This window comes from Penaeus monodon, chromosome 23 (genome assembly GCF_015228065.2).
Source record: "Penaeus monodon isolate SGIC_2016 chromosome 23, NSTDA_Pmon_1, whole genome shotgun sequence".
NCBI lineage: Eukaryota > Metazoa > Arthropoda > Malacostraca > Decapoda > Penaeidae > Penaeus > Penaeus monodon.
The window spans coordinates 1,985,732-1,986,199 of record NC_051408.1 but is presented as its reverse complement, the minus strand read 5'-3'; the positions used below and the strand labels follow the sequence as shown (position 1 = coordinate 1,986,199).

Sequence of the window (468 nt, the reverse complement as noted above, 5' to 3'; positions counted from 1 at the left end):
CGCAGCCGGTTTCATATACATATCTCGCCGGTTTTTTAAAAGTTTGACGTTTTCTTTTTTGGTTTTTTCTGGGTTACCGTCGAGAAACTTTGGGAAAATCTTTAGGTTGCAAAAAATAAAGTTTGAAATGGAAATCTTTTTTTAAAAAACAATCCTAAAATTATTTGGGCCCGTTATTTTTCTTCGAATACAGTACTTTCTCAAAATAAAAATATAACAATGCTCGAATTGAAAAATCTAAAATATGTACAGGAATAGCACATCCAGACTACGTAAAAGAAAAATCTACGTCTATATTTTTTTTTTACGTTCTTTTCACAGATAATAAATACATGCTGCTACCAGTTTTCAGAAAAGACAACAAAAAATCTATTCACTTGTACGTAATTACCACACACAACGAGACTTTAAAACAAACAACAAAAGAAATCCATAACGATACATGTTCAGCAAAAGAAAATAATGCGT

General features: G+C 30.3%; 1 protein-coding gene across 1 annotated transcript in view; it reads right to left on the bottom strand.

Annotated features, from left to right (window-relative positions):
* LOC119587711 overlaps positions 1-468 on the bottom strand; it is a gene marked incomplete in the record, with an annotated part of 56,547 nt that overhangs the window by 55,880 nt on the left and 199 nt on the right.